Genomic DNA, 25,919 nt, shown 5'->3' on the forward strand with positions numbered 1-25,919 from the left:
ACATAAGCATGCAGGTGCAACAGCCGGTTAAGAAGGTAGGTGGGCAAATTAGCCGCCTTGGTGAGAGGACTTGAGTGCAAGAGCAGAAATTTCTTACTGAAGTTGCACAACACCTTGGAGAGACTGTCATCTGAGGCAGATATGGTCTCTTAACCCGAGGAAGATGTGTTTGCAATTAAGGGAGTGCATCAAAGGATTATTAGATTGAGTCTTGAGATGACAGGTCTGGTCAGCAATCGGGGTTGTTTTTGCTAAAGATGTACCCAGTGGTGGAAATGTCCAGAACTAGGGGGTCTGAGGCTAGGGATATGAAGAAAACCATTTAGGACTGAGATAAAGAGTGGTGAACTGGTGGAATTCTCTACTAAGGAAGACAGGAGGCAAAAGTATTATATATATTCACAAAGAACTTAGATATAGCACCAATGATTAGTTTTATTTGTCCATTAAAACATTAAAATGGCTAAACAGATGAAGGGATTTATGGAAAAAGTAGGAACAGGGTGACAATTTGATGATCAATCATGATATTGTCTGGTGAGAAGACAAGGAGGTCTGAATGGTGTATTTGGACTCTTTTTGTTCTTCCATCTTCCTGTTCCATTGTTTCAACTTCACTGTGTGAATGAGATTGAGAGGGATAATAAATCAGCCATGATGAAATAGCAAAACAGGCTCATTGGGTTAAATGATCTAATTCTGCTCCTATGCCTTATAGTCCTAAATTTTGATTTATCTCAAATGTGGTGTTCCAATCAGAATACAACCACAGTGCAATGAGAATCATCTTCATGAAATTTTAATTTTGGGGGAGTAAAAGAACATAATTTACAGTCATAGTTTCTGTTAAATCTGAATACCTAATCGTTTTTTTGCACATTTATATCTTTGTAGAGATGGCAGCTTGTCACCTCAAGCCTGTGGGTTGTGGAGAATGTTGATGTGTATCTGGAAGTAAAGTCACAGGGCATTTGGAAATTTCAATTGACTTTAATAGGTATTAGTGCTCTAATCTGGTTGTATCTGGAGCTGGACAATCTGGTTAGTGCTTGGAAGTGTTGGAGATGGGTATATGTCTGGGTCATGCTATCAGTTGCTTGAAAAATCTCTGAGGCATATGTCAAGTTCAAGGTCAGATTGTTGTTATTCAGCAGTACAGATGCATATCAGCAAACAAAACAATGTTCCTCTGGAGCAAGTTGCGCAACACAATGCATATAACTCACATAGACAACACATAAAGTAATATTACCACAAATTAACAAATATTTAGGCGCATTTACAGCAGAAGTTAAAAAGTGAACATTGTAATGCTACCGGCATTTAAAACCTGATGAGATTTGGGTGGTGGCAGAGAGTTCATAATCTTATGGCCTGGGGGGAAGAAGCTGTTTCCCATCCTAACAGTTCTCATCCTAAAGCTATGGTACCTCCTGCCTGATGGTTGGGGTCAAAGTGATCGTCGGACAAATGGGAGGGATCATTGATAATACTAAAGGCCCTAAGTATGCAGCACTCCTGATAAAAATGTGGTCTGATCTTCATCTAAGTCACAGTAATAGACAAGCACAATCTGTCTAAATTAATAACACACAAATAAGTATACTTTTGATGTCTTTATTGAATACAATCCAGACTGGAAAAAGTATGTGAATCCTTGTAGTTAATAAATGGCAGAACCTTCCTTAGCAGCAATAACCTCCACCAAACATTTCCAGTAGCTGCTGATAAGACTTGTACAACAGTGAGGAGGAATTTTGGACCATTCATCCATACAAAACTGTTTCAGTTCATCAATGTTTCTGGGATACCTTGCATGAGCAGCTCTCTTCAGGCCATGCCACATCATCAACTGGTTTAAGGTCTGGACTTGGCCATTCCAAAACAAAATTTTCTTCTTTTTAAACCATTCTGTTGTTGATTTACTCTTGTGTTTCAGACCATTGCCTTGTTGCAACATTGAACTTCTATTAAGCTTCAGGTAACAGACCGCTACCCTGAGATTCCCCTGTAAAATATCTTTATACAATTTTGAATTCATTGTTCCCACAATGATTGCAAGCTGTCCAGGCCCTGAGGCAGCAAACCATGATGCTCCTTCCACCATGCTTCACAGTTGGGAAGAGGTTTTGGTGTTGGTGTGCAGTGCCCCTTTCCTCCAAACATAGAGGTGTATAAATGTTGTGGAACATCCAGGTGGCCTTTTGGAAACTAGAGATGTGCAGAGTTATAGTGGACACATGAACAGAGACTTTAGCAAGTTGTAGACGTTTCTGCAGGTCTTTTGCTGTTACCCTTGGATTCATTTTCACCTTCAGCATCGCATGTTGTGCTCTTGATGTGATTTTTGCAGGATGCTCACTCCTAGGGAGAGTAGCAACAGTACTAAATTTCCTCCACTTGTAGACTTGGGTCAATAGAAATGCTTTTGTAGCCTTTTCCAGCTTTATGCATCTCTACAATTCTTCTTCTAAGGTTTGATCGAGGCATGGTGCACATAAACAGATCTTTCTTGAGAAGAGAAAGCTCTGTTAGTAACCTGACTTTGTGTGTCTTTTTTATAGGGCAGGGCACCTCTACAACCCACACCTCCAGTCTCATCTCATTGATTGCAACACCTGACTCCAAATTGGTTTTGTAGAAGGCATTAGCCCAGAGGTTCACATACTTTTTTGAACCTCGACTGTGATTGTTTAAATGGTGTGATGTGATGAAAAGTAGTGCAATTGTTTGATGTTATTAGCTTAGGTAGATTGTGTTTGTGTCTTATTGTGATGTTGATGAAGATCAGACCACATTTTAATGCTGAAAACCAGGTAATCACAAAGGGTTCACAAACTTTTTTGCACTGTATCTCTGATAGATGGAAGGGAGACCTGCTACACAAGCTCTTTCAAAGTACCAATTCAATTTGAAGTCATTAGAGATTCTTTGAGCCCTTTGAAACATAGAAACATAGAAAACCTACAGCACAGTACAGGCCCTTCAGCCCACAAAGCTGTGCTGAACATGTCCCTACCTTAGAATTACCTAGGCTTTACCCATAGCTCTCTATTTTTCTAAGCTCCATGTACCTATCCAAGAGTCTCTTAAAAGACCCTATCGTTTCCGCCTCCACCACTGCCGCCAGCAGTCCATTCCACGCACTCACCACTCTCTGCATAAAAAAAAACACGACTTACTCCTGACATCTCCCCTGTACTTACTTCCAAGCACCTTAAAACTATGCCCTCTCGTGCTAGCCATTTTGGATCTGGGGAAAAGCCTCTGACTATCAGACTGCTACCAGATGTGTTATCAGAGTAACAAAATAGAGAAGCTGTGGTTTACTTGGATCTGCTGTGGAAGAAATTTCGGTAGTTTATAACTGTGGGAGTGCAGCAGACCCCTGTAAACCCTGAGCATCTGATACTGTGAGTATGTATGATACAGTGACCCTGCTAGTGGAATTGCTGCCTTACAGTTCCAGTGACCTATGTTCAATCCTTACTTCTAGTACTGTCTTTGTGGACCTTATACATCTTCCTTGGGACTGTGTTAAACATTAAAGGTTAGCTTTATTTGTCGTCAAACATCAAAATGTCAAAGCATATAGTGAAATGTGTCACTTGTGTCAATGACCAATACTGTCCGAGGATTGTGCTGGGGGCAGCTCCCAGGTGTTGGCATGCTTCCAGTGACAACGTAGCATGCCCATAATTTACTAATACTTATTAACCTGTACATCTTTGTAATATGGAATGAAAGTGGTGCATCCAGAGGAAACTCACACAGTCATGTACAAATGCCTTACTGACCACGTTAGGAATTGAACCCGGATCACCGGCACTGTAAAGTGTTATGCTAGGCGTTACGCTACCATTTCGATTTTTACTGGGTGCTCCTATTTCCTCCCATATCCCATAAGACTTGGAAGTTGATAGCTTAATTTGCCACTGTAAATTGCCCCTAGTGTGTTGATGAGTGGTGGAAGCCAGGAGGGTGAGAATATTGGATGACTAAAAAGTTGTTGATAATCTGTGTTTTGTTGGTTATGTTGGTCTGTGACTCTGGGTTTCAACTTGCCAACAGCTATGAAGTTCAAATTATGGCCTCTTAATGCTGTAACAAGGAAACTACAAATTGTAAACCATTTCCACTGATCCACAGCTTTGGAGAGGAAGGTGCAGTGAAATCTGCTGCACTCACACTTAGTGCTTCATCATTTTGGATGCTGTCAGGGATCAGGTCAATGCTATATCATACAGGTCAGCACCAATCCTTGCCCCAGCCACACAATTCCACGTACCAAAGGAGTACCAGATGGCATGAAGCACTTCCATACTCAGGCAGAAACTCCACTGTCTATCAGGAAGACAAGGCTATAGGTAATGACTCAAAGTAAGATCTATTGATTTTTTTTTTGAAAATGATTACAGGTTTAGCAGGATAAAAAAGTTGATTTTTTGCATCCAACGGTCATATGAAAAGTCTGTAATGTCTCTATGGGCATAAAATTCACTTATTTGCCTACCTGGCATTGAGTAGATCAAACAACAGGAATTCTGCAGATGCTAGAAATTCAAGCAACACACATCAAAGTTGCTGGTGAACGCAGCAGGCCAGGCAGCATCTCTAGGAAAAGGTACAATCGACGTTTCAGGCTGAGACCCTTCGTCAGGACTAACTGAAGGAAGAGTTAGTAAGAGATTTGAAAGTGGGAGGGGGAGGGGGAGATCCAAAATGATAGGAGAAGACAGGAGGGGGAGGGCTGGAGCCAAGGCTATTGGCAAAGGGGACATGAAAGGATCATGGGACAGGAGGCCCAGGGAGAAAGACAAGTGGGGGGGAGAAACCCAGAGGATGGGCAAGGGGTATAGTGAGAGGGACAGAGGGAGAAAAAGGAGAGAGAGAGAAAGAATGTGTGTATAAAAATAAATAACGGATGGGGCACGAGGGGGAGGTGGGGCATTAGCGGAAGTTAGAGAAGTCGATATTCATGCCATCAGGTTGGAGGCTACCCAGACGGAATATAAGGTGTTGTTTCTCCAACCTGAGTGTGGCTTCATCTCTACAGTAGAGGAGGCCGTGGATAGACATGTCCGAATGGGAATGGGATGTGGAATTAAAATGTGTGGCCACTAGGAGATCCTGCTTTCTCTGGCGGACAGAGCGTAGGTGTTCAGCAAAGCGGTCTCCCAGTCTGCGTCGGGTCTCTCCAATATATAGAAGGCCACATCGGGAGCACCGGATGCAGTATATTACCCCAGCCGACTCACAGGTGAAGTGTAGCCTCAGCTGGAAGGACTGTCTGGGGCCCTGAATGGTGGTAAGGGAGGAAGTGTAAGAGCATGTGTAGTACTTGTTCTGCTTCTACCACCACTCTGCTCCGTCTAGCGGAATTAGTCCTTACTCTTAATAATTTCTCCTTTGGCTCCTCCCACTTCCTCCAAACTAAAGGTGTAGCTATGGGCACCCGTATGGGTCCGAGCTATGCCTGCCTTTTCGTTGGCTTTGTGGAACAATCTATGTTCCTTGCCTATTCGGGTATTTGTCCCCCACTTTTCCTTTGCTACATCGACGACTGCATTGGCGCTGTTTCCTGCACGCATGCTGAGCTCGTTGACTTTATTAACTTTGCCTCCAACTTTCACCCTGCCCTCAAGTTTACCTGGTCCATTTCCGACACCTCCCTCCCCTTTCTAGATCTTTCTGTCTCTATCTCTGGAGACAGCTTATCCACTGATTTCTACTATAAGCCTACTGACTCTCACAGCTATCTGGACTATTCCTCTTCTCACCCTGTCTCTTGCAAAACTGTCATCCCCTTCTTGCAATTCCTCCGTCTCCACCGCATCTGCTCTCAGGATGAGGCTTTTCATTCCAGGACGAGGGAGATGTCCTCCTTTTTTAAAGAAAGGGGCTTCCCTTCCTCCACTATCAACTCTGCTGTCAAACGCATCTCCCCCATTTCACGCACATCTGCTCTCACTCCATCCTCCCACCACCCCAGTAGGAATAGGGTTCCCCTGGTCCTCACCTACCACCTCACCAGCCTCCGGGTCCAACATATTATTCTCCGTAACTTCCGCCACCTCCAACGGGATCCCACCACTAAGCACATCTTTCCCTCCCCCCTCTCTTTGCTTTCCGCAGGGATCGCTCCCTGAGTGACTCCCTTGTCCATTCGTCCCCCCCATCCCTCCCCACTGATCTCCCTCCTTGTAAACGGAACAAGTGCTACACATGCCCTTACACTTCCTCCCTTACCACCATTCAGGGCCCTAGACTGTCCCTCCAGATGAGGCGACACTTCACCTGTGAGTCGGCTGGGTTGATATACTGCGTCCGGTGCTTCCGATGTGGCCTTCTATATATTGGAGAGACCCGACGCAGACTGGGAGACCGCTTTGCTGAACACCTACGCTCTGTCTGCCAGAGAAAGCAGGATCTCCCAGTGGCCACACATTTTAATTCCACATCCCATTCCCATTCTGACATGTCTATCCACGGCCTCCTCTACTGTAAAGATGAAACCACACTTAGGTTGGAGGAACAACACCTTATATTCCGTCTGGGTAGCCTCCAACCTGATAGCATGAACATCGACTTCTCTAACTTCCGCTAATGCCCCACCTCCTCCTCGTGCCCCATCCGTTATTTATTTATATACACACATTCTTTCTCTCTCTCTCTCTCTCTCTCTCTCTCTCCTTTTTCTCCCTCTGTCCTTCTCACTATACCCCTTGCCCATCCTCTGGGTTCCCCCCGCCCCATCTTTCTCCCCGGACCTCCTGTCTCATGATCCTCTCATATCCCTTTTGCCAATCACCTGTTCTTGGCTCCACACCTCCCCCTCCTGTCTTCTCCTATCATTTTGGATCTCCCCCTCCCCCTCCCACTTTCAAATCTCTTACTAGCTCTTCCTTCAGTTAGTCCTGACGAAGGGTCTCGGCCTGAAACGTCGACTGCACCTCTTCCTAGAGATGCTGCCTGGCCTGCTGCGTTGAGTAGATCAACATCAAGTTTCTCATCTTTGCATGAAGTCATCCAGTCTGATATCAAATTACACTTGGTGTCCCATGCAGTTGCTGTTCTGTTGTCTTCTGCTGTCTCCCACAGTTGGGGCATGGACTCATTTCTTTAAGGTGGTTTGGTCAGTGCAGATCATCTGCATATGCCATGAATTAAAAGGCAGCCTTGTTTTACTGAAGCAACACAGAATACATTCCAGATTAACTCAGCGGCTGAGGCAACATCTATGGAGAGGAATAAACTTTCCACACTTAAAGCCAAAACCTTTCATCGGGACTAGAAAGGAAGGGGACAGAAGCCAGAATAAGAAGGTGGGGAAGAAATACTAGCAGGCAGGTGAATCTAGGTGAGGGGAAAGATGGGTGGCTGAGGAAGGGGGTATGAATTAAGAAGCTGGGAGGAGATAGGTAGAAAATGTGGAGGGGTGAAGAAGGAGGAATCTGATAGGAGATGACCATGGTAGAAAGGGATAAGATAGTTTTTTCTCTGAAGCTGTTACCTAACCTTGTACTGTCGCAAAATGCTTTCAACATTTGTTTTTTGGGTTGTCATTTTTGCAATGTAGAGAAAATAGAAAAGCTTGGAACAGAAGCTTTTTTTGCGACCCCTCCATATCAATTGGATCAGATCCAAAACCTTGGATAAAAACATTGAGTTTGGATTACTGCCATCAGCAATGGCTCTTTATGCTGATGGACATTCCTTCTGTAACCACTGTTGATGTCTGGAAGGCATGAGCACCTTGTATGCAGTCTAATGCCAACTAATTCACAGCCAGGATTGATGCAGCAGGGCAAAGTTTAAATGCAGCTGTGACCTTAACAGCCACAGGCAGTGTGGTTCTTGTCAGAGATCTTCAGGTCATTAGCTAGCAATGGGCATGGTCCAGTAATTAACTCCCATGATGCTACTGTTCAGATAGTGCATGGTACAACATTCTGGCCCTGCAGATCCTTCTCCTGTGGTTTTTTACTTGCTTTTCATTCTGCTCTTTAGGCAATGGCTGGATACCTTGTCATCAGCTCCCTTTGGCAGTGGTCCTGAACAGGACTAACAGCCAAACCCCACGCAGGCATCTGTAGGGATCAAAATTCTGATCGTAAACTGAGATTGTGTAGATGCTGGAAATCCAGAGTAACAGACACAAAATACTGAAGGAACTCAGCAGGTCAGACAGTATCTATGGAGAGGAATGAACAGTGGATGTTTTTGGGTCAAGGCTCTTCATCAGGACCCAGAAGAAGGGTCTTGTACTGAAATGTTGGCTGTTTATTCCTCTCCATAGAATTATGATCATAGAATATTGTTATTCCCATCTATTTGAATTCTAAATGAATCCTAAATTAATCTATTTTTCTTTTCTGTGAGATTGTATCTTTTTGCACCACAAATCTTTGTGCAGTAATTGCTTCCCTCAAAAGGGCTGCAGATGGTGTGCCCATGGCACTGCTTATTCTAAGTGCAAATATAAGCAGCTGAGCAATGCAACTGTATAATTCATCAATCAAATCAAAGCTGTTAGAAAAACTGGATTATTATCCTATTTCATAGGTCAAAGCAACACTTTGAGTTGTGTCAAATTTATAGGCCTTTCCACATTGTTAGTGTTTTGGTCTATGCACACCTCCTTCACACTTGTTTCAGCTCACTGTCTGTCCTTCTATTCCTTTGTACACTGTGCTTATGCAGTTTCCTCTAAATGCACTTTATTTGCCTCAACTGTTTAATGTGGTGATGCCTTATAGCACTCCACCACAGAAGCAGGCCCTTTGGCCCATCTAAGTCTTGCCGAGCTGTTATAGTAAAATCTACATTCTCACTATTCAGCAGGAGTTTTCCACGTACCGAGCATAACTGCTTGTTGTTGCAAGATGTCCTTGTTGGATTTGTTCAGTTATTGAGCCAAATAACTGAGTTCATCAGGTCAAGCCCGGGCATAGAGAGACAGACACGCACACACCATCCCTGAACTGTTCCCTCAACCTAGGGACTCACTTTCAAGGACCTTTTATCGCATGCTCTCTATTTATTGTTTGTTTATATATTATTGTTTTAGGTTTTTTTGGTTTCTTTTCGCTTACTGAGAATGCCCACAAGAAAATTAATCTCAGGTTTGTATATGGTGTCATATTTTTTCTCTGATAATAAATTTACTTTGAACTTTGACCATTCAGTAACCCTGTTCCCCAACTTCCTTCCCCTCTCCTTTCTACACTATCTGCCAACACTTATTCCACTTAGTGGTTTTCCCATCCTGTCCACCCACTTCCCATCTGGCCACCATCCCTCCCTTGGTTGCACTCTTCATCTTCCAGTCACCCTTCCCTCCCCTACCCTCTCAATCAACCCCTTTTCACCTGCGTCCCATCTCCCGCTCACCTTGCTCTTTCAGTCCAGGTGAAGGGTTTCACCTTGAAATGTCGGCTCTTCACTTTCCTCCTCAGACGCTGCCTAACCCACTAAGTTCCTCCAGTGGCTTAGTTTTTTTGCTCCAGGTTTCAACAGTTGTAGACGCTTGTGTCTCCATTGTGGCTTTAGCTGAACAGGTCAAATTGCAGTGAACAGTGTGCAAATTTTCCTAACCAGAGCCACTCTGCAAGTACTTTGGGTGAGAGGCTACGTTATATGGAAAGAGTAGGGCTTGTTTCCTTTCGACAGAGCTGTACAAATGAAGCTTTTTGTCTGTTTCATGGGTGAGCTGTTTGTAATTACCCACCAGTCACTCTGCTCAAGAACAGAAGCTAAATTGTCAACTCATTTCCCCTTCCTTCATTTGGAAAAAAAATAAAATGTTCTATCTGAAAATGACTTTATGGAATCTTTCCTGTGTGTTATTTTTAAATTCTAATCAACCTGTTAACTGTATACCTGAAATTCATGTATTTGGCATACCCTAGTCTGACCTGCTACCTGTTTCCAGTACTTTTCTCCTCTGTCTGGGTGCTGGTGCCTAAAATTCAAAGTGTGACCGCACAGGGAAGGAGCTATAACACTTGGTCCCCCCAGCTGCTGCCGATCCTAACAGTTGTTTGCAGATCAGAGCAGAGATCTTGGCTCTAATCCATTGCCTCAGGAAAGATGTGTGAAATGAGATTCTGAGAAAGAGGTTAAAAAATAACAGGAAAGGGACAATCAAGCCTGCTGTAATGTACAGCAAACAGTTGGGTCTGATTCTTTCCTTGTGTTCTTTGAGCAACTGTGTTTGTTGCCTGTTCTAATCTTGAAGAGTCATGGCTGAGTTACGATTATTCATGAAGTTATGAGATTACTCATTATTTATAGCGGCTCTATAAAACCCTGGTTAGACCACACTTGGAATATTATTGTGATCAGTCTGATCACTTCATTATAGGAAGGATGTAGAAGCTTTAAAGAGGGTACAGAGAAGATTTACCAGGACGCTGTTAGGATCAGAGAGCATGTCTTATGAAAATAGATTGACAGAGCTAGCTTTTCTCTTTAGAACAAAGGAGGATGAATGGTGACTTGATAGACGTGTACAAAATGATATGAGGCATAGATCCAGTGGACAGTCAGAGACCTTTTCCCAGGGCAGAAATGGCTAATAGGAGGGGGCATAATATTAAGGTGATTTGAGGAAAGTTTAAGGGCGATGTCAGAGGTTGGTTGTTTTACACAGAGAGTGATGGGCATGTGAAATGTGCTGCCAGGGATAGTGGTAGAGGCTGGATACATTTGGGGCATTTAAGATGCTCTTAGATAGGCACATGAATGATAAAACAAAATGAAGATCTTTGTGGGAGTGAAGGATTAGATTGATCTTAAGAGTAGGTTAAAAGGTCAGCACAACATTGTGGGCCAAAAGGCCTGTACTGCACTGTACTGTTCTATGTTCTAAATGTTGTCCTCATGTCCTGATAATTAGTACCATGCTGTGACAGCTTGTGGTAAATGATTAGAACTGGACAGAACCACAGCTAAGTCATTGTGGTGAACATAAATAACCAGAGCAGCACATATGACAGTTTAACATGATGGTCCACTGTAGTGACTGGGAAAGGAGAGGTGAGGCTATGTTTTCCATCTGCAGCAGGCTTTATTCTGGGATGCTCAGTCACCAGGGTAATATTCTTCTGTTCATTGTTTTCCCCCTCCAAATCCTATCCAATACCGTGGAATCCATTCATACTCTTCTACTGGCTGTAAAAGTGTCTCACTTCAATATCTGGCTGCTGAAAGCAGTTAGGCTCACCATTCACAGATGCATTTGATTTGAGGTTGCTTTATTTTAATTTACATGTAGGTTCTTATTTGTATTGGGGGCTAATATTTACATAAATGGAAAACTATTCTAAAAGCAAGTTGCTTTTGAGGAAAATTCATGCATTGTGAGGAATTCCCATTTTATTGACATTCTTATTTAAGGAATAATCTCGCACACATGTTGTAGGTAGACAGTGAGTTATTCAAAACTGAAACAAAAAGAAAGAATATGTTGGAAATACTCAGTTAGTCAAGCAGTATCTGTGGGGAAAAACACACTTAATGTTTAAAGTTATTTATTAACTGTAATTTTTAACATTAAACCCTTTCTCACATAGTTTATTCTCAATCTCCTATCAGATTGCTTCAATAGCCCTTCACCTTTCCCAACTATCACCTCCCAGCTTCCCACTTCACTCCCCCCTTGCTTACCCACCTGGCTTCACCTATCATCTTTGAGCTTGTAGTCCTTCCCCTTTCCCACCTTCTTAGTCTGAGTTTTCCTTCCTTGCTTACCCACCTGGCTTCACTTATCATCTTTGAGCTTGTAGTCCTTCCCCTTTCCCACCTTCTTAGTCTGAGTTTTCCTTTTTAGTCCTAATGAATGGTCTCAGGTCCAAAATGTAGACTGTTTCCATTTCCATAGATGCTGCCTGATTTGCTGAATTCCTCCAGTAATTTGTGTGTGTTGCTCTGGATTTCCATCATCTGCAGAATCTTTTGTGTTAAAACTATTTGCTTTTTTTCCTTTCTGCAGAAGCTGGCTGACCAATTGAGTGTTTCCACCATTTTCTGTTTCTTTCAGATTTCCAGATCCTGTGTCTTAATTTTCATAAACTGATTAAATTTTGTCTGTTCTTCATTTTAAGTGCAAATTCAATACGTAATTTTGTAAATGTAATATTACCATTTTTAAAGATTGATCTTAAAAAATGTAAAATTGCATTTGCAAACTTAAATGTATTTCCCTGTAGTTCCCAATCATAAACTGGTTTCTCTGATCTGTTATTCTTCGGCATTGCGGTGTCTACCCCATCCAAAACCTAGCACAGGAACAGGCCCTTCAACCTGCAGTATCGTGCTAAACAAATTCTGATGATGATGCTTTATTACACTAATCTCTTCTGTCTGCATGTAGTCTGTGATCGCCCACCCCTCATTCTCTGCACATTCACGTGCCTACCTTAAGAGCCTTTTAAATGTCTATCGTGTCTGCCTCCACCAGCACTTGTGGCAGCGCATTCCAGGCACCCACAATGTCTGTGCTGAGCATGATGCCAAATTAAGCTAATCACTTCCACCTGTACATGATGTATATCCTTCCATTCCCTGCACATTCGTGTACCTGTCTGAAGGCATCTTGAACACCATTATCATATCTTTTTCCACCACCACCCCTGGCAGCACATTCCAGGCACCCTCCACTCTCTGTATAAAAAAAGTAAACAACTTGCCCCACACATCTCCCCTTCTCGCCTTAAATTCATGCCTTTTAGTATTGGGCAGTTTAACCGTGGGACAAAAGGTACCAGCTGTCTATTTATGCCTCATAATTTCATAAACTTCTTTTTGATTGGGGTAGAAGTAATAGGAAGTAGCTGCTGCCTAATTTGAGAATGGAAATCAGATGTTTGGATTTTGTCTGTTGGATAGTGAACTCTGCTCATGCTCTCAAGTGTGGGATAAAGCACATTTAGATAATGGGTTCAGTCTTTGTTTTAAAAGGAAAAATAATGTCCTTCTCCTTAACTAGGCCAGATGTAAAAACCACACCACGTTTTTGATACCAGCTGAAATAAATCACAGAGTGTTCTGTGAAAGCCTTTTGAGTTTATGGGACCCAAAATGAGCAAAGCCCTAAATTGATTTGCTAATTGTGACGGTATTGGCATTGGTTTATTATTGTCACATGTATCGGATACAGTGAAAAGCTTGTCTTGCCTACAGGTCAGATCATTAACACAGTTAAACAATAACAATGCAGAATAAAGGGTAAAAGCTACTGAAAAAAATTACAGAGCAGGTAAACGATAACATGCAAGATCATAACTAGGTAGATCATGAGACCAAGAGTCTATTTTACTGTGCAAGAGGTCCATTCAACAGTGGGATAGAAGCCATCCTTGAGCCTGCTGGGACATGCTTTCAGGCTTTTTGTATCTTCTTTTCATTAGGAGGGGGAAGAAGAGAATATATTCGGGGTGCAAACATGAGGAAATCTGCAGATGCTGGAAACTCAAGCAACATGCACAAAAAATGCTGGTGAACGCAGCAGGCCAGACAGCATCTATAGGAAGAGGTACAGTCGACGTTTCGGGCAGAGACCCTTCGTCAGGACTAACTGAAAGAAGAGATAGTAAGAGATTTGAAAGTGGGAGGGGGAGATCCAAAATGATAGGAGAAGACAGGAGAGGGAGGGATGGGGCCAAGAGCTGGACAGTTGATTGGCAAAACGGATAGCAGGCTGGAGAAGGGAGAAGGGAGAGTATCATGGGGCAGGAAGCCTAGGGAGAAAGAAAGGGCGAGGGGAGCCCAGAGGATGGAAAGCAGGCAAGGAGTTATAGTGAGAGGGACAGAGGGAGAAAAAAGAGAGAGAGAAAAAAAAGGGGGGTTTAAAAAGCAATAAATAAATAAATAAGGGATGGGGTACGAAAGGGAGGTGGGGCATTAACGGAAGTTAGAGAAGTCAATGTTCATGCCATCAGGTTGGAGGCTACCCAGACGGAATATAAAGTGTTGTTCCTCCCACCTGAGTGTGGTTTCATCTTGACAGTAGAGGAGGCCGTGGATAGACATACCAGAATGGGAATGGGACGTGGAATTAAAATGTGTGGCCACTGGGAGACAGACTCACGGCCTCCTCTGCTGTCAAGATAAAGCCACACTCAGGTTGGAGGAACAGCACCTTATATTCAGTCTGGGTAGTCTCCAACCTGATGACATGAACATTGACTTCTAACTTCCGTTAATGCCCCTCCTCCCCTTCTTACCCCATCCCTTATTTATTTCTTTATTTTTTTTAATTTCCCCTCCCTTTTTTACTCTCTCTTTTTTCTCCCTCTGTCCCTCTGACTATAACTCCTTGCCTGCTCTCCATCCTCAGGGCTCCCCTCCCCCTTTCTTTCTCCCTAGGCTTCCTGTCCTATGATCCTCTCCCTTCTCCAGCCTTGTATCCCTTTTGCCAATCACCTGTCCAGCTCTTGGCTCCATCCCTCCCCCTCCTGTCTTCTCCTATCATTTTGGATCTCCCCCTCCCCCTCACACTTTCAAATCTCTTACTATCTCTTCTTTCAGTTAGTCGTGACGAAGGGTCTCGGCTGGAAACGCCGTTGACAGTACCTCTTCCTATAGATGCTGCCTGGCCTGCTGTGTTCACCAGCACTTTTTATGTGTGTTGCTTATATTCTGGGTGGGTGGATCTTTGATTATGCCGGCTGCTTTACTGGGGCAGCGAGAAATGTAGACAGAGTCCATTAAGTGGAGGCTGGTTCCTGTGATATGCCATGCTGTGTACTAGAATCTTCACAGTTTCTTGTGGTCGTGTGCAGAGTGGTTGCCATACCAGGCCATTGTGCATCTAAGTAGAATTGTTTCTATGGTGCATCAATAAAAATTGGTGGAAGTTGACAGGGACGTGCTGAATTTTTGTACTGAGGAACTAGAGGTGTTGGCGAGCTTTCTTGTCCATGGGAACATAATCGTTGGACCAGGACAGCCTATTTAATGGTGATGTTTACACCTAGAAACCTAAAGTTCTCAACCCTCTCAAGCTTAACACCGTTGATGTGGACAGGAGCATGAGCAATGTTTCCCTTTCTGAAGTCAACAACCAGATCTTTTGTTCTTTTTCTTTTTCAATCTTTTTATTAATTTCAAAATATAGAAACAAAACATAGCAATAATACAAATAATATGAGATGTATTGTTACATTTAAAAAAAGAGTAATTGCAAAACCAAATAGTGGAAATTACCAAAACTCCCATACATGTAGAACTGATCACAGATAATATAAAGCAAAACAAAAAGGAAAAAGACAAAAAAAAGAAAAAAAAACCCATCCCAAAAGAAAAAAAAACTAAACTAAACTAAAAGACTTGGGCAAAACTAACAACTTAAAAATGGAAAAGAAGAAAACCTCAGCGTCGATGCCTCCACTCCCCTCCAACAACAGTACAGAGAAATAAAACCAGTTTGGAAATGATCAAATTACATCAAATGAAAATGCTGAATAAATGGCCTCCAAATTTTTTCAAACTTAATAGAAGGGTCATAAACTGCTCTTCTAATTTTCTCCAAATTCAGACACACCATAGTTTGTGAAAACCAATGAAATACTGTAGGAGGGTTGATCTCTTTCCAATTCAACAAGATGGACCTTCTAGCTATTAAAGTAAGAAATGCAATCATCCTTCGTGATGAAGAGGTTAAATTATTTGAGTCTATCATTGGTAATCCAAGGATAGCAGTAATTGGATGAGGTTGTAAGTCTAGATTTAGGACCGTTGAAATAATATCAAAAATATCTTTCCAATATTTCTCCAACAAGGGACATGACCAAAACATGTGAGTTAAAGAAGCAATCTCAGACTGGCATCTGTCACATATTGGATTAATATAAGAGTAATAATGAGATAGTTTATCTTTGGACATATGAGCCCTGTGAACTACTTTAAACTGTATCAACCTATGCTTAGCACATACAGAGGATGAATTCACCAACTGAAGAATTTTTTCCCATTTTTCAGTCGGTATATTAATCTCAAGTTCTCTTTCCCAGTCAGCTTTAATTTTATTAGAGGCATCAGGACATAAATTCATAATTATATTATATACAATTGCTATTACACCTTTCTGAGAAAGATTTAAGTCTAAGATTTTTTCCAAAGTGTCCATTGGATATGGGTGTGGAAAATTAGGAGAGACAGTAATTAAAAAGTTTCTAATCTGTAAATATCTAAAAAAGTGAGATCTGGGTAAGTTATATTTATTAGAAAGTTGATCAAAAGACATAAAACCGTTATCCAAAAATAAATCGCGAAAAGATATTATACCTTTGGTTTTCCAATCAGAGTAAGCTTGATCCATCATGGAAGGTTGAAAAAGAAAATTTGATATAATGGGACTTGCTAGAATGAATTGATTAAACCCAAAAAATCTTCGGAATTGAAACCATATACGTAAAGTATGTTTAACTATTGGGTTATTCATTTGTTTATATGATTTAAAAGAAGTAAAAGGAAGTAAAGTTCCTAAAACCGAACCCAAGGAAAACCCTTGTAATGAATTAGATTCAAGATTTACCCAATGAGGGTTTAAAGATGCGTCCAAATCTTGTAGCCAAAATTTTAAATATCGAATATTAATTGCCCAATAATAGAATCTAAAATTTGGGAGGGCAAGTCCCCCCTCCTTCTTGGATTTCTGTAAATATCTTTTACCTAACCTAGGATTTTTATTCTGCCAAATATATGAGGAAATTTTTGAATCCACGTTATCAAAAAAAGATTTTGGGATAAAAATTGGAACCGATTGAAATATATACAAAAATTTAGGCAAAATGATCATTTTAATAGCGTTAATCCGACCAATCAAAGACAAAGAGATTGGGGACCATTTGGTAAATAAAAGTTTAATCTGATCAATTAAAGGTAAAAAATTAGCTTTAAATAAATCTTTATATTTTTTGGTAATTGTTATCCCTAAGTATATAAATGAATCAGTAACCAATTTAAATGGTAAACGTCCATAAATAGGTACATGCTTATTTAAAGGGAATAATTCACTCTTACTAAGATTCAATTTGTAACCAGAGAAGTTACTAAATTGAGCTAACAGATCTAAGGTAGCAGGAATTGACTTCTCCGTGTTAGAGATATATAACAACAAATCATCTGTATATAATGATAGTTTATGTACTTCATTTCCACGGGTAATACCAACAATATTTGGCGAGTCACGGATAACAATTGCTAAAGGTTCAAGAGCAATATTAAATAGTAAAGGACTAAGAGGGCAACCTTGCCTAGTACCACGAAAAAGACGAAAAAAAGGAGATCTATAATTATTTGTACAGACCGAGGCTACCGGGGAGTAATATAACAATTTAATCCAAGATATAAATGTCAAATTAAAATTAAATTTCTCAAAAACATTAAATAAATAAGGCCATTCAACTCTATCAAAGGCTTTCTCAGCATCTAATGAGATAATACATTCCGGGGTAGTAAGTGAGGGGGTATAAACAATATTCATTAACCTCCTAATATTAAAAGATGAATAGCGATTTTTGATGAATCCGGTTTGATCCATGGAAATAATTTGAGGTAACACCTTCTCCAGTCTAGTAGCTAGATCTTTTGTTGATATTGGAGGAATAATTGTCATGACAACATGTTTCTAAGCTGTCCATCTGCTTCCTGTACTCTTGACTCATCATTATTTGAGATACAGCCCACTGCAGTGATATCATCTGCAAACTTATCAATGGAGTTAGGGCAGAATCTGGTAACACAGATGAGAGTGTACAGGGTATAGAGTAGGGAGCTGAGGGTGCAAACTTGTGGGGCACTAGTAATCGTTTTGCTGTTTATCCTTACTGATTGCAGTTTCTTGGTCAGAAAGTCAAGGATACAGTTTCAGAGAGAGGCATTAAAATCCAACGTCTGGAGCTTGTAATAATGGTATTGAAGGCAGAACTGTAGTCAATAAACAATAGTCATAGTCATACTTTATTGATCCCGAGGGAAATTGGTTTTCATTACAGTTGCACCTTAAATAATTAAATAGTGATAAAACCATAAGTAATTAAATAGTAATATGTAGATTATGCCAGGAAATAAGTCCAGGACCAGCCTATTGGCTCAGGGTGTCACCCTCTAAGGGAGGAGTTGTAAAGTTTGATGGCCACAGGCAGGAATGACTTTCTACGACGCTCTGTGTTGCATCTCGGTGGAATGAATCTCTGGCTGAATGTACTCCTGTGCCCACCCAGTACATTATGTAGTGGATGGGAGACATTGTCCAAGATGGCATGCAACTTAGACAGCATCCTCTTTTCAGACACCACCGTCAGAGAGGCCAGTTCCATCCCCACAACATCACTGTGTGACAAGGTATCTTTACTGTCCTGATGCCCTGGAGACGAGTGTTAGAAATGGCTAAAGTGAAGTGCCACAGTAGTATAGAGGTTAGCACGGCGCTATTACATATTGGAGTGTTGGAGTTCAAGCCTGACATCCTGATGGATTGAAAAGACTCTGGAGTTACATGCAGACCCCCAAATGGTAGTAAGGATGTAGTCTACATATTAGGGAGATAGAAAATGCATACCATATGGGCAATGTTACAATAGTCAGGAGACATTTCAATAAGCAGGTAGAGTGGGAAAGTCAGGTTGGTGCTGGATCCCAAGAGGGGGAATTTTTAGAATGCCTTAGAGATGGTTTTATAGAGCAGCTCGTGGTTGACCCCACTAGGGGATCAGGTATTCTGTTTTAGGTGTTGTGCAATGAACCGGAATTGATTAGAGAACTTAAAACAGTCATGGATAAAGCGGTGGCTGATTGGTAGAAGGCAAAGAGCAAGAATAAAGGAGCCTTTTCTGGTCTGTGTTGGGACTTTTTTTTACGCTATATGTCAATGACTTTGATAATGGAATTGATGGCTTTGTTGCAAATTTTGTGATGATATGAAGATAGATGGAGAGATGGGTATTTTTGAGGAATTAGGGAGGCTACAGGATACACTGTCAGGAAGTGTATGGTTATGCACTTTGGAAGAAGAAATAAAAGGGTTAACTATTCTCTAAATGGAGGGAAAATTCAAAAATCTGAGGTGCAAAGGGACTTGGGAGTCAAAGGTTAATTTACAGGTTGAAACTGGTGGAGAAGGCAAATGCAATGTTAGCATTCATTTCAAGAGGACTAGAATATAAAAGTAAGGATCCAGCGCTTGAATTTCTAGCATCTGCAGAATTCCTGTTGTTTGCGATGTAATATTGAATCTTTATAAAGCACTGGTGAGGCCTCACTTGGAGTATTGTGAGCAGTTTTGGACCCCTTATCTTGATGGCTCTGGGCCTGTATTCACTAGAATTCAGAAGAATGAGGGGTGACCTCATTGAAACGTCTTGATTAGTGAAAGGCCTTGATAGAGTGGCTATGCAAAGGATGTTTCCTATGGTCAGAGAGTCTAAGACCAGAGGACAGAATAATGGGGTCATTTTAGAATGGAGATGAGGAGGGATTTATTTATCTAGAGAGTGATGAATCTGTGGAATATGTTGCCACAGGCAGCTGTGGAGGCCAAGTCTTTATGAATGATATGGTTGATAGGTTCTTGATTGGTCAGGGCATGAAGGGATGCAGGGAGAAGGCAGGAGATTAGGGCTGAGAGGAGTAATGGTTCAGCCATTATCAAATGGCGGAGCAGACTCGATGGGTCAAGTGGCCTGATTTTGCTCCTTTATCTTATGGTCTTCTGTAAGAAGTTTGTACATTCTCCCTGGGGAATGTGGTGGTTTTCTACAGGTCCTCCGGTTTCTTCCCACAGTCCAAAGACTTACTGGTTAGTAGGTTAATTGGTTATTGTAAATTGTTGTGTGATTAGACTAGAGTTAAATCAATAGTTGCTGGGTGGTGCAACTTGGAAGGCCGAAAGGGCTTATTCCTTGCTGTATTTCTAAATAAATAAATCTAATCGGGGTAAACTGCAGTTTGTTCAGCAATGGTGGCCATATACAACCACACTTGGCACTAAACATAACAATCAAGAAATGATACAGCCTTTACATTAGTTCAGTTGATCTAAATCTTCTGAAGTCTTCATTATAGGCGAGCTGATACTGACAAAAGTTGGCACAACCCATGGTATTCCAACTGCCACTGTCTGGTGGTTACTGAGAGATGACTGTGAGTTTCCTCCATTTTCTGCTTTGTCTGCCTGTTAACTTGGAAGACGGAAGTCAGTTTATTCTGGGAACATCGATTACTGAAAAAGCCTGTCTTTTCATTAGAAATCTGTCTCACTGTTCCTGAACTGACAAGAATATTAACAAAAAAAGTAATCATTTAAGTAATCTGAATATATTGGTTCTAGATTGGTTACTATTGGAGCTATAACTGTAAAACCATGATTATCCTACCAAGGGCAAGATTCCCCTCCTCTTTAACAGCTGTTCATGTCATCTGCAGTTCATTTAAAGCCACACAAATAAACAGGGTTGAAATAGTGTTACTGGACTGAAGGAAGGTTATTGATGTGTAGTTTACAAATTTGAGCAGCATTTACTACCTTTTCTCTGTCACAGAGAAAGTAACCTTCTAAAAATGGGGTTTTAAATCATCCTTTCAGTATCTGTGCTGAAACATTGCACTCGGACTTGGCACAACACTTGATGCATAATGGATAGTTACTGTTTTCATGTATAAGAGATTAATGGCCGAGGCTTAGTTCCGTGATTTTGCTTGCTCTCACCTTCCTGTAATTACAGCCAAAGTCATGGACATTATGAAATCCTCGCAAATTGAGTGCATTTTAACAAATTATTACTTGCCCACAGCAGATCAACACTCTTTGTTTGTACAGCTGAATTAAGCCATTGATTTAACACATTGTATCCCAGAGACACAACAACATTGATTTTTTTGTCATCTGCATGTGTACATGTAGGCGCAGGTGCAGTGAAAATCTTGGAGCAGCATGTTATGACCATTATTCACAAAAAAAGAAAATTTAACCTAAACTACATAGTTTTTTACGAAAAACAGAATTAGAATAGAAAAAGTAACAAATTCCACTTTAGTGCATAGTGGCCATATTGAGTCTAAACTGTTGTAATTAGGGCTTTGCCAGTTGGTTCAAGAACCGAATGTTTGAAGGGAAGTGGCTGTTCTTGAACCTGGTGGTGTAGGACTTCAGGCTTCTGTACCTCTTGCCAGGTGGGTAAAAATGATGAATAAAAAGATGAACAAAATGCTGGGGGAGCTTAGCCAGCAAAAAGGTCTCAACCTAAACGTTAACTGTCCATTTTCCTCCTGCATTTTGTTTGTCACTCCAGATGTCAGCATCAGCCATCTCTTGTGACCCCCAACAACAGGTGCTATGTCACATCATGAGAAATTTTCATGAACTGCATTTCCATGTCATCACCCTGAACTACGATAAAACACTGATAATCTGGTATCTCACTGTTTGGAAATTCTAATGGTTTGGCATGTGGTTCATTTATCAAGCTCTTATTTTCCATCTTCCAATTATTGAACCTGATGGTCGTAGAGTACTTCTGCATAGAATTAGGTAGTAGATTATCAAAGTTTGCCATGCAGGTCTTTGTTCAGTATCAGCAAGTGCCAAGGTGTGACACCAAAGAAGTGGAGCTTATAGCAAACATTCCCAACAGTCGTCTTGGCCATTCCAAAGTTCATCTGAAGGAACTTGCTTTTTATCCAAACCATATTATATGTCATTTGAGTGTTTTCTTTGTGTTAAAAAAAACTATTCAAATTCAGCTTTTAAAAGTCTATCTTTTGTGTTTCTTTTTACTGAGTTGAATATTAACTTGCATTGGTGAAACAGGTGGGCCTTTTTGTTCATTGTTGTACATTAACTGTTTCATTCATTAGAAGCCATATTGTAACCCTTCCCTGCCCTGACAAAAGCTGGGGGATTGGTGTTTTCTGCGGTCAGTTTTATGAAGCATTCTTTGGGCCATGGTTCTCATTAAAAGCTGCAGTACTGCTGTTTTCCAAAGTTACAAATTTTATACCCTCATTATGATAAGTCAATTTTTTAAGGAGTTTCAATTTTTTCAAGCAGTTTTGATCAAAATTTTTCTGGCATTATTTATTCAGCTTCTTAGAAGTAGGAACATTTAGTTTCATGTTCGCAGTTTTATGAGGTATTACTGTACAGTGGCTGTTTAGTCACTGTTCAGAAATTCCCCTTCTCCAAACTTCTATGTGTGTAAAATTGTTTTTACTCTAGCATCAGTGAGTTATGGTCACCAGTATTAAACATGCTGGGAACTTCTTTGGTGTTTTTGATTCAGTTAAGTAATCTCAGCCAGTTTGATGAAGAGCTAGTGTGAAAATGTGAAGTTGGAAATGCTGGTGCAGGGGAGAGCCACACAGGCTCTGCTATGCTTGAATTGTGATATACAGGACTGTATATTCCTTTCTGTGAGCGCGTGTGTGAGGCTCTATTAAAACCATGTGTGCCTGTGGTTTAACTGACACAGGAGGTTTCAGGCCCAGAAATTAATGCAGTCTGTCTGTCCTATTTAGCAACATTTGTAGTACCTGCTGGCAAGTACAGAAACTGATGAGACTTCCCTTCCTTTCCCACTTGATCTATGTTCATTTTCTTCCAGGATCTGACAGCTGAGCAAGTTGGTTGAAAGTTTGTTTTATTAATCATCTAGTGGCCACTTTATGAGATACTTGCTATACCTAATAAAGTGACCACTCGGTATATGTTCGTGGTCTTCTGTTGCTGTAGCCCATTCACTTCAAAGTTAAAATTGTTGTGCATTCAGAGATGTTCTTCTGCACATCACTGTTGTATCGCATGGTTATTTGAGTTATTGTTGCCTTTCTGTCAGCCTGAACCAGTCTAGCCATTTTCCTCTGACCTTTCTCATTAACAAGGTGTTTCTGCCCACAGATTGCCACTCACTGGATTTTTTTTTGTTTTTCGCACCATTCTCTGTAAATTCTCGAGATTGTTGTATGTGAAAATCCCTGGAGATCTGCAGTTTCTGAGATACTTAAACCACCCCATTTGGCAGCAATAGTCATTCCACGATTAAAATCACTTGGATCACATTTCTTTCCCATTCTGATGTTTGGTCTGAACAACTGAACATTTTGACCATGTCTGCATGCTTTTATGCATTGAGTTGCTGCCACATGATTGGCTGATTAGGTATTTGCATTAACAAGGAGGTGTACCTAATAAAGTAGCCACTGAGTGATATGAAAAAGATTGACTACTGCATTTTATATGACATAGGGAAAAGGAGGAGGCTGTCTCTTCTTGTTGCACTGTTCAATGGAATGATAGCTAGTGTACACCGTAATTCAATATACTAGTCTTTGCCTCCTATCCCTTAAGGAAATCTATTAATCTCTAATTTTAAAGTCATCAGTTGAAACAGCATAATGGAAGGGGGTGTAGTGTTCCACTTACCTACTAACTTCAATGTTTCCGAATCTCATCCCTGAATGTCTGCCTATAACTTTTGGACTGAGCCTCTTGAACTTCAAAATCAGCAAAACATCCACCTCATCAGTTCCCATCTTGATATCTTCAGAATCAGTCAAAGTTCTCCTTCATCCTCCAAATTCCTGTGGATTAGATTGGTTTATGAGGACACTCAGTCCTCTTTTATTGTCATTTAGTAATGCATGCATTAAGAAATGATACAGTGTTCCTCCAGAATGATAGCACAGAAACACAAGACAAACCAAGACTAAAAAAAACTGACAAAAACCACATAATTATAACATATAGTTACAACAGTGCAAAGCAATACCGTAATTTGATAAAGAGCAGACCATGGGCACGGTAAAAAAAAAGTCTCAACGTCTCTCAAAAGTCCCATCATCTCACGCTGACAGTAGAAGGAAGAAAAAAAACTCTTCCTGCCATGAACCTCCAGCGCCGCAAACTTGCCGATGCTGCACCCTGGAAGCACCTGACCACAGCCGACTCTGAGTCCGTCCGAAAACTTCGAGCCTTCAACCAGCCCTCCGACACCGAACACCATCTCTACCGAGCGCTTTGTCCTCGGCACCGGCAATAGGCAAAGCCAAGGATTTGAGGCCTTCCCCTCCGGAGATTCTCAATTGCACAGTTGCAGCAGCAGTGAAGCAGGCATTTCAGAAATTTCTCCAGATGTTCCTCCGTGCTTCTCACGCCTGCCTCCATCAAATCAGGATTGTGCACGGCATCCTACTTACAAATACGATATCATTTCGGAGCGGCCGCGCGCGCTGCGTTGCGCCGCCATCTTCTCCTCCCCTCCCCTTTGGAGAATTCCTGTGGATGTTTGTATTATTGTTCCTGCCAAGTGTCACTCTGGTAAATCTGCACTGCTTTATATCCACCAAAGGTAAACGTGTGGTCTAAAGGCTTTGCAAAGCTGCAGCATAACCAGAAGCCAAATCAGGTTATTATCACTAACGTGACTGGTGGTGGCACCCGTTAGTCTCGCGAGACCATGGATCTGTGTCTTGCTTCAGTCTGTGTTAGAGCAACATCCGTTGTGGCTGTAGAGACCCACACGGGAGTGACAGTCTGCACTTGAAGGTGCTGTCCTCCGGTGTTATCTTGGTGCTGTTTTTCCGACGAGTGCGCTTTTCTTCAGCAGCAAACCTCAGCTTCTCTTCTCCTCTTTTTAGACTTCTGCACAGTTCCAGCCTCCATATGCCATTACTAACATATGCCATTAAATTTGTTATTTTGCAACAGCAGCACAATGCAATGCATAAAAAATACTGTTAAGTTTCAATAAGAAATATAAATACGTAATTATCGTCATCACCATCATCATCGTCAGGTGCCGTACCCAGTTTGAGCTTTGACTGCCATGGCCCACGCACTCCTGTTTCGGGTCAAGTAGATTAATTCATTAGTGTTCATTTCCAGTTCTCTGGCTGCTGTCTCCATCATCATTTGTCTCTGTCTTCTGCTTGCTTTCTTCCCTTCAATCTTTCCCATAATTACCGTGCATTCTAACTCCTCTTTCCTAATCACATGTCCAATGAAGTTACGTTGCCTTTTCATGATCTCATACATTATTTCTCTTTTTGTGTTTGCTCTGTTCATGACATCCTCGTTAGGTATTCGTCCATGATATTTTTTGCATCCTCCTCAAAAACCACATCTCTGCTGCTTCAATTCGTTTCCTCATGTTACTAGATATTGTCCAACATTCTGAGCCATATAATATAACTGGATTAACCTAACATTTCAGTACTCTGAGGTGGGTTGTCATGCCTAGTTTAGTATCGGTCAGTTACTCTTCCTTCTCATAAAAGAGCCTTTTGCCATCCCTATTCTTCTTTTGGTGTCCATGTTGCACCTGCCATCTGATGTCACCCAGCTTCCTAAGTAACAAAAGTTCTGTACTTGTTTTATGTCTTCCCCGTTTATTCTCAGCCTGAAGATAGGATTCTCTTTTTTGAATATCAACATAGAACATAGAATAGTACAGCACATTATAGGCCCTTCGGCCCACAATGTTGTGCTGACCCTCAAACCCTGCCTCCCACATAACCCCCCACCTTAAATTCCTCCATATACCTGTCCAGTAGTCTCTTAAACTTCACTATTGTATCTGCCTCCACCACTGACTCAGGCAGTGATAAAAAAAACTCTCTGAGTAAAAAACCTTCCTTTAATATCCCCCTTGAACTTCCCACCCCTTACCTTAAAGCCATGTCCTCTTGTATTGAGCAGTGGTGCCCTGGGGAAGAGGCGCTGGCGATCCACTCTATCTATTCCTCTTATTATCTTGCACACCTCTATCATGTCTCCTCTCATCCTCCTTCGCTCCAAAGAGTAAAGCCCTAACTCCCTTAATCTCTGATCATAATGCATACTCTCTAAACCAGGCAGCATCCTGGTAAATCTCCTCTGTACCCTTTCCAATGCTTCCACATCCTTCCTATAGTGAGGT

The 25,919-nt window shown here is 41.4% G+C and overlaps 1 protein-coding gene across 2 annotated transcripts in view; it reads left to right on the forward strand.

The window, feature by feature from the left end:
• Window positions 1-25,919, forward strand: part of ash1l (ash1 (absent, small, or homeotic)-like (Drosophila)) — a 408,509-nt gene that overhangs the window by 192,496 nt on the left and 190,094 nt on the right. The window lies entirely within an intron of this gene.

The sequence above is a fragment of the Mobula birostris genome, chromosome 2 (genome assembly GCF_030028105.1).
Source record: "Mobula birostris isolate sMobBir1 chromosome 2, sMobBir1.hap1, whole genome shotgun sequence".
NCBI classification, from domain to species: Eukaryota; Metazoa; Chordata; class Chondrichthyes; order Myliobatiformes; family Myliobatidae; genus Mobula; species Mobula birostris.